Genomic DNA, 7,880 nt, shown 5'->3' with positions numbered 1-7,880 from the left:
CCCCTCTATGCCTGGTTATCCTTCTTTCCTTGGTCATATGTCTTGGAGGTTCCCTCAAGGGGGTCAGACATGTCATCATCATACCTGGCTGTTCGGCTACGGGCAACTGGGGCTGCTTTCCTTTTCTTACCTTCCTTCAATTCACGCACCCGTTGTGCCAGAACAGCAGTAGGCTCCTATCCTTTCCTCATGTTTTCTCCAGACTCATGCAAGAAGAACCACACTCAGCTCGTGGGGTGACTTCTCACCCCAACAAAGGAACGTCTGCGTTGGGTGCCAGGGCCTCTAATTTGCACAGCTGAGATTTGGAGGAGGTCCTCCTTAATCTCTTCCCTGAGTTTCTTGCGGCTTTCCTCTATTTTGCCTTCTAATTCCTGCAGTCGTGTCTCCACAGCTGCAATTCTGGCATGGGTCGGGCCATGTACAGCATCCGCATATGCCCGAAGCTTCTTTGCGCATATCGAGTACAGTCTCATATACCTCCTCCCGCTTCATTATTGCTAGAGCAGAAGCGTATTCATGCCCAAGTCACACCAGTTTCCTCCACATTACAGGTGTGCATGGTACAAGGTCTGGATTCCTAATTGTTACGTCTTCTGAAAAAATGATCTCCACCACTGCCATCGCCTCAGGCGCTGGATCCCCTGTTCTATGGTCTTTCATCGTGTCTGCTGGACATAGAGGTCATCGGCACACAGATATCTTTGTGCTACGCTGTCCAGGACCTGTTCCCAGAGGCTGTGAGGGCTAGCCCCCCTCATCATGCCTGGTCGATGACAGGATCATGTGACAGGGACCCCAAATGCCTTGCTTCAGTGCCATCCAGAATTGTAGCCTCCCCTGCCGCATCCCGAAGGCGGACCAGCCAACTAATTATAGATTCGTCGGGCTGTCGCCGATAATCCTTCCTTAGGCCTCAAGGGTCCTTCAGGGAGAAGGAATCAATATTAGCCTCTGATCTTGTGCCAGTTGCTTTGACTCCTGATTTTATGTCAGGGGTGTTGAGGGTCCTTCTCCTCATCGTACTCATCATTGTCATCCACTGGTCGATCAGTCTTCTCTGTGCACTTTCCACTTCGTGTGCTAGTAGCCACAGCCATTGGTTGAGGCTCACAGTCTGGTTTAGGTGCTGGCTTCGAACCTGGGCTGTTGGCTGCAGCCTGAGTGACTGGGATTGCTGCTGGTTTATCTCCCTGCCCCCCTTCCTCTGTCTGCTGCCCTACAGTACCAAGCAGAGTACGATAAGCATATGCCAGGGCCCAGCTCACTGCAATGATCCTTTTCTCCTTGGGGTTATCCTGACGTTCCCTTTCAGATACTTCGCCACCTCAGCTGGGTTCTGGATGTGTTCGGATGGAAAGTCCCAAACTACAGGATCAGAAAAAATCCTTTAAAATTTTGCCCATATCCTCCCATTTCCTGCACCACTCAGGATTTTTCACCCTTGGTTGTACTCCTAAATCAGAGTCTCACCAGGTCACCAGCCCCTCTAGAAATCTCAGCCTTCATCTTATATAAACTGCGGACAGGATAGAGAAAGGTTATTAAATTAAATAACAGAAAGATGGTATCTTGGCAGTCAGGGAGGACAGGACATTTCTAATAGAGATGTAAACAATTCGGAGGAGGAAAAGGAAAGCAAAGGCTGAAGAACCTCCTCCCCCATAACAAAAATTTAGCACACAGCCACAACCACAAATTATACATTCCTGGAGCCGATAACAACATTTTTATAAGCCCCTTGCAAAGTATCACAGCCAAGCCCAGCCCGATAAATATTCTCGTTAGTGCCCCTCTGCTACAAAAGCTACGTATTAGGGACAATACCGGAGCTACTTCTGGATAAGAAAATAACTCCAGGGACCATAAAGCTATCAAAACTTCAAAGAACCCTAATGACCACAATAGAGGCAGGCTTTCACTCAACTGACATCATAACTTTAAAAAAGAGACATACCAATATTCCCACAGAACAGTTAAAGCCAAAAATATTATTAGAATAAAGTTTTTTCCACTTTGTCTGGGCCTCCCCATACGGGCACCAATTATTTGTCCTGGTTTAGGACAAATTAGGGGAAAACACCTCCAAAGGAGCCCCCTATAGGAACCAAACCCTCCGCAACCTCCCCCCACCAGCGGGTTCGGGAGGAACTCCTTCAGAGGGGAAGTGGAAAAAACTTGTTTATTAAGGAATAACAAAAAACACTCCCCAGCACAAGAGAAATAGCCCAAGATGACCACAGATGTTTTCACCAGTCCAAGGGGGTTGAGCTGTATCTCTCTTCGCCGCGGAGGGTACGCAGCTTCTTTCGCAGACCCCGGGGGAGCTCCTGCCCAGAGCAGGTCCGATGTCTTCGGGGGCGGGGGGGGGGGAGGGAACAACGGAAACCGGGAAAAAGAAAAAAAAATGGCAAAAAAAAGCAAGCCAGTGAAAAGCAGAGAAAAAGAGAGGAAAGCAAAGCCAGCAAAGCAGGCAGCCAGCAGCAAGCCAAAGCAGCAAGCAAAAGCAGCAAGCAAGCCAAGCAGCAAGCCAGCAGCCAGCCGGGGAGGGGGGAAGGAAGACAAACAAACTGAGGACAGGGAGCAGAAACCACGATTGGGATAATGAGCATGAAAATGTCCTGTCCCCACGACAGATAGTGTTCTCACCCTTCTGAAAACAATCGACATAAAAATGAACAGAAAAGAAATGATGACGATTGCGACAAGGGGAGTCTGCATGTTTAGCTTTAATATATGCATTGGGTGTGAGTTGTGTTTTCCTTGTTAAGTCACATCATCTGGTGTGGGTATTCTCATCTCAGTCAGAGAGAACGAGACAGGTTTTTCTAACCAGGCAAGAGCCTGGGAAACAGTTGGAAAAATGTAAATAATTCTCTAATCTCTCTTGTTATTGACATTGTTTATAGATATGTTCTGCTACTGTGCGTCATTCACTGCACACCAATGGTGTGACATATTTACTCTAACACCAATGAAATTAGCCTTCTCGATGTTCTCTATATATAGAGTGGTTCATTTGAAATAAAGAGAGAATTCATTTTCTTAGCCTTCTGATCTGGAGTTCTCTGTTCCCATCCTTATCAACAGCGTCAATCTGGCAAGGGTTTTTTTTCTGTGCAAAGAAAAATACTGCAGTGGAAAAGGAGGCCGGAATAAAGTACTCATTTTTAATATGTGGTTTGGTTGGTTTGCTGGTTGTTCATGGGTTTTTTGTCTGTCTTTGAAAGCAGCTCCTCAGATGTTAATGCACGCAACAAGTCCTTTGTAAAGGGCTGTCTTTGCAAAAAACCTGCCAGTTCTGTGATGCAAGACAGAAACGGCTTCCCTTGGGCGACACCCAGGATGTTATAAATAATTCACTTTCAAGGTGGAGTTCTTAATGGTTAATTATTACAATAAGTTATTATGGATTGTTAATGAATATAATGAGTTGTTATATAATTGATGTGATGAGTTGTTGAGTGGAATGTACAGTTGTTGAAGTGTATGTGTATGGCTACTAAGCAGAGAAAGGGGGGTGGTAATAAGGTAAGAATCTTCTAGAAAAGTGACATCATAGGGCGATGACAGCAACTGGAACTACGATTGGGAAACGAGCCACCCAGTAAGTTTGCTGTGTTCCAAAATGATTGGTCAGGACTGCACCATCTTACAGAGCGATCAGCCACCAAGAAAAGGACCGGTCGGCAAGAGGATCCAAAGCGCACCAATCGAGCACCCCCAAGAGACTTTAAAAAATCCCTGGGTGCGGAGCAGCCGGGCTCTTTCGAGGGCACCTCGTGCCCGCAGGAACACCTTGTCACACAGCGCTGTTAGAGCTACCTCTGGCTTGTGGCGCAGGCCCTAGGCTTACCCTGAGGCCTCGGCCTCTGTTGTTCTAAGTTTTAATGAACAGGAACATTTTTTATAAAGTAATCAGCCTCCTTTTAATTGCATTTTGCCTGTTTATCACAAGGAGGCCCAGCAGCTCCTTGCTGAGGGCCCATTTCATGCAAGAACTGGCATTCAGAATATTGAATCAATTCAAAAGAAAAGGTGGGGGCAGGTGGCAGTGAGGTGGCCTCAAAGGTTCAACTCTACACTCTGCTTGTGTCACCAACATTAGCCAAGTTCCTGTGCTTGTTTTCCTGGAGAATTTGTAGTCAAAAGAACTTCAGTGCCTTTGATCAAATCAGTCTTAAGAGCAGCTTGGGGCTGGGTCAGTCATTGAGACCTGAGCACGGACTGGGGTCCAGCCAACAAAAGAACATTAGCTGCAGGCCACCCACACAGCTTTTCCACATAATGAGCGCAAAGCCTTTATTTTTGCAAAGAGAGGGATGTTGGGGGATTTTTGCCCCATCAGGCCGAGGCACAAGGCTCTGCATCCTCCCAGGGAACAGAGCCAGCCCCCTTGAGAGCCAGAAGGCGCGGCCTCACTTGTAGCCCCGGTGCCTCCTGTCGTGGATAGAGTTTGTTAAGCGGTTATGCAATGCTGTTCTCAATACTGTACACTTATCTGTTTTTCTATATAATGTTAAGAACTGATGGGTTGTTGTTAAAGTTATGACTCACCTGTTTTATCTTTCTGTATTCTGAAACCCAGATCCATGTAAACCCTCTCCCTCGCGTCGGGTACCCCTGCCGCTGCTCCCCGAGAAGGTTTCCGGGTTCCCAAGATGCCTCGCGGAGAGTGCATATTAATTATCATATCTCCAGAATTACTAAAATCTGGATTATCCCTAGAAAGCGAGCCCAGAACTACAAATTACCGGTGCCCATGAGTCGGGGACAGTCCCTGGTAGCAGGAAGAGTGCATAAAAACATTCCAGACTGGTCACTGCAACTTAGAAGAAGCCTAAAGAGGATCACCTCCTAAGACTGCGAGCCGATTGACGAGTCTCGGACGTGTTCCGAAGAAGGTGGAGACTTCCGACCCTACCGGTATCCGACAGGATCGAGGCCCTTCCTCCGTTCGCCGGCTCAAGGGAGCAGCGGTGGCGTCGCGAACCCCGAGCCCCTACCCCTTAAGCTGAAATCTCTTAATAAAGGCCTGTTTGGTTGGAGCACAAGGTCTCCTAGGCCCATTTATTTCACCTCCTGTGGCCCAGGGCACGGCCCTGGCTGGAAATGTCTTGGGCTGCAGCACAGGGCCGGGGCGGAGCTCAGCAGCCTCATCAGAGCCCAGGGCCGCGGCCCTTCCCTGCCGGGGCCCTGGCCTGGCCCGGCCCGGCCCGGCCCGGCCTGAGCAGCCCGGCCTGGCCCCAGGGGATGGGCTCCGCCCGGCCGCTGTGCCCACAGCCTTTTGGGCCCCAGGCTTTGCAAGAGGCTTTCTCCCAGCCTTGCAAAACCTTGGCCAAGTGTCCCTTTGCTGTGCTGTGAAGAGTGAAAAACCCCCTGACATTTACCCTGGTGCACAGCTCATGAGGGATCCCTGCACAGCTTAGGAGAGGCCAGAAATACTCCTGTGTGCCTCATGAGGGATCCCTGCACAGCTCAGCAGAGAGCCCAAAACATCCCTGTGTGCCTCATGAGGGATCCCTGCACAGCTCAGCAGAGAGCCAAAACATCCCTGTGTGCCTCATGAGGGATCCCTGCACAGCTCAGCAGAGAGCCCAAAACATCCCTGTGTGCCTCATGAAGTGCAGGCCCAGATGATGCCACTGGAGGAAATGTGCCCTCAGCCCAGGGATGCTCAGCATGGGCTCCCCCAGCCCCTCGGGGCCCCGCTGCTGCTCACAGCGGCCCCTGCCTGGCTCCTGCCTGCCCTCACCGTGGGCATCCACGGCTGCTCCTGGGCATGGAGCTCAGCCAGCGCTGGTGCCGGCTGGGCTTTGCTGCTGCTACCACCTGGACATATCTCTGACAACTCTATTTCTTTATTTGAACAGAAAATGTGGGCCAAGCCCTGCCCTGGCAGACAGCGCCTGCCCACCTTCAGTCGTGGTTGGGGAACAGGACCAGGGGGCTCAGGGGCTGAGGGTCTCGTTGTGGAGGGGTGAGTTTGGGGATGGGCTCAAGACGGTGCTGCAGCTGCAGCAGATGGGGACAGAAGTGAAGAGCTGGGAAGACGGGTCAAGTTCTCTCTGCCTGCGTTGTTAGGCTCGTCTTCTGAAGATGGGCAGGAGCACCTTTGGAGAGAGGAGTGGCTGAGGCCCCCAGCTGCCAGTGGCACACTGGGACTCTCCTGCACAGCAGGGCCCAGAGCTGGCAAGGCTCCCCAGCACGGCTGGAGCTGCTGGCACAGCTTGGTCCAGCTGGACAGCTGCCCCTCAAGGCCCCGGCGAGCAGGGGACGGCTCTGGGCAGGCTCCCTGGCCAGGAGCGGGCCCCAGTGCGTCTGCCTTTCAAGGGCAATCTCGTCCCTGCTCTTTCTCCTCCCCACCTTGCTTTACCTGTGCCCTGTGCCCCTGGGGCTGCTCTTGGCCTGGCAGCCTCAGTGGGAGCCAGCACTGGCTGCAGCCCCAGCGGGCCCCTGCTCAGAGATTGTTCTGAGCTGTTTTGCCCCCGCTTCAGGACAAGCATCCTGATAAAAGAACTTAATTGTGTTATATCTATCACAGAACCACATTTATCTAAAATCAATTTTAGTATGGAAATCATCTGTGGATGGTGGACTCATCAGACGCTGCTGGGACGTTGCACATAGCTCAGGGAAGAGTGTGATTGTTATTAAATTGTGTCCTGTTCTACTATGGTCTGATGGCCATGAAGAGAAACTTTCTGTGCCTCTGACTCTCACCAGTTCCTGACCCCCAAAGGACACAAACCTGATGAGTTGTGGTTCCCACTCCAGTGCTGGCACTTGAACCTCCCTCCATAGCCAGAGCAGAGCTTCCTTGTCCCAGAATGGCCCTCTGCAGAGCTTCCTGCCCTCCAGCACAGCCACACTACACCCAGCTTGGGCTTACCTGGGAACTGCCTGAGGGTGCCCTCGATGGCCTCGTCCAGATCAGCACTAAAGAGATTTCACTGACCTGGCCCCAGTCCTGAGCCCTGGGGACACCCCTGGATGTGACTCCATTCCTCAGCTGTTCTGAGTGCCAGGGGCTGGATGAGGGAAATCGTGGGGATGTGTTTCAGGAATGCAAAAGGGCCAAGGGCTGAGCCCCAGCCCCTGGCAAGGCAGATCCTGTCCCTCCCTGGTTGCTCAGGGCTCTTCCCGGGATGGGCCCTGGGATGTGGGGCTGTGCAATGCCAAGGGCAGGACCCTGGGGCAGCCCTGCCAGGCTGCTGAGCAGGGACAAAGAGGCAGTGAGGCCCCAGGGCTGCAAGGGTCACTTGTCCCCTGGTGGCCTCAGGCCCAGGCCCAGCAGCCACGAACAAAGTGCTGCACAGGTTGGCTCTGTCAGGGCCTTGCAGCTGCTGCACATGCCTGTGCCCTCTGCAGCCCAGGCTGTCCTACGGTGTCCCTGCCCTGCGCCTCTGTCCCTGCCGGCTGTCCTCATCCCCCGGCTGCCCCACCTCGCTGGCCCCTTCCTTTGCTGACAGCTCTGCCTCCTGCCTGCCTCTGCCTGGCCACACAAAGCCTTGGCCTTGATACCAAAAGGGTTCATTCCATTTTTACCCTGCCTGTGAACTTTTAGCATAGGAAAAAGGCATGCAGGTCCTGCTGTCCCAGCAAGGATGGCTGGCAGAGAAGAAGAAGATATCTGGCTCAAGAATGCAGTGATGGAGAAAACAAGGGCTGGATCTGGGAACTTGGGGTGGGTTTTATGGAAATGGGGAAATTGTAATACACATTTAGCAACTGTGTATAAGCAACACACTGGTCGAATTCCATGTCCACATAAGGTTAGGAGTTATCCCTCACTGGACCTCAGGCCTCAATAAATGATCCCCTCTTAAATAGCAAATTAGTGTTAAGGAGCCTTATTCTGATAGTTTGTGTTTCAGAAA

The sequence above is a fragment of the Vidua chalybeata genome, unplaced genomic scaffold (genome assembly GCF_026979565.1).
Source record: "Vidua chalybeata isolate OUT-0048 unplaced genomic scaffold, bVidCha1 merged haplotype W_reject_31, whole genome shotgun sequence".
Taxonomy (NCBI): domain Eukaryota; kingdom Metazoa; phylum Chordata; class Aves; order Passeriformes; family Viduidae; genus Vidua; species Vidua chalybeata.
This window is presented reverse-complemented; position numbering follows the sequence as displayed.